General features: G+C 44.6%; 1 protein-coding gene across 1 annotated transcript in view; it reads right to left on the bottom strand.

Annotated features, from left to right (window-relative positions):
* Nucleotides 1-996, bottom strand: part of NCOA6 (nuclear receptor coactivator 6) — a 37,531-nt gene that overhangs the window by 9,135 nt on the left and 27,400 nt on the right. The gene's annotated exons all lie outside the window — the stretch shown is intronic.

The raw sequence follows: 996 nt of genomic DNA, 5'->3' as shown, positions 1-996 counted from the left end.
CTAGAAAGCCGGAACTCCTCTGTGAAGCTCAAAGGAAGCATTTCCATTTTCCAGTGGCATACAGCTACGACATCCAACAGCTACGGGGAAAGTCACACTGAGGCTGAAGTTTTCATTTCCCCTGACTTCTGTGGATTTGATCATCCATGATTTTATTTTCTGTGTCTAATTCATGTTGTAAAGCACAACACTCAGCTCACTTCAAGAGTGATAGGTTTATGTCCACACCAGATTCAATAAATTAAAAATGACATCAAGAAATAGCATCAATGTAATATATAGAGTCTGTCAGGTGCTCAAATTAAAACAGCAAAGCTCAGGTGTAAAGGTATCTTATGTTTTCAAATTGAATGCAGTTAACCTTTTCCTTAATTTCTCTGAAATGAGCATTTAAGTTCTTCCCTAGACAAAAAGGCATGGTGTGGGTTGTTTTTTCCTTCTGTTCTGGAAGTTATTCAGCAATTTCCCTAGAGGGTGAAGCTTATTCAGAGAGGGAAATAGCATTATTAGGATTAATTCAAAATATCATAATTAAGTCAATAAATTGAAATAATTTACAAAATCAAAAGTCTATGGCAAGGCCAAAGCAGAATCCCAGTGTATCTACCAGTATAAAAGGCACCCTAAGCACTTGTCATTACTGATACATCCGCTTTTCCTCCTTGCTTCCAACAGTTACATGAAGTTACTGAATCATCTGTTCACGACAAACACCCCACTGAAGCAGTAAACGGAAAGCGAAATAAAACATCTGAACTCAAATCTTGGTGAATACAAGCCTGCGTATCACCCAGCTGTTAGAAACCAGCAGCTGGCAGCCTGGGCAGCAGAGCCTATATTTTCTGGTGTTCGCGGAGAGCAGCCCCCGGGATGTCCCGCAGCCAGCTCGCTCCCCCCGAGCCCCGCGCAGCCCCGCACTCACCTGCGCTCTGCAGCAGCTCCGGGGGTGCTGCGGGCTTCTCCTCGGCCGCGGCGCTCCCGCTCTGCTCCGGGCCC

This window comes from Corvus brachyrhynchos, unplaced genomic scaffold (assembly GCF_000691975.1).
Source record: "Corvus brachyrhynchos isolate BGI_N302 unplaced genomic scaffold, ASM69197v1 scaffold661, whole genome shotgun sequence".
NCBI classification, from domain to species: domain Eukaryota; kingdom Metazoa; phylum Chordata; class Aves; order Passeriformes; family Corvidae; genus Corvus; species Corvus brachyrhynchos.
The sequence above is the reverse complement of the archived record's forward strand: the minus strand, read 5'-3'. Positions and strand labels throughout refer to the sequence as shown.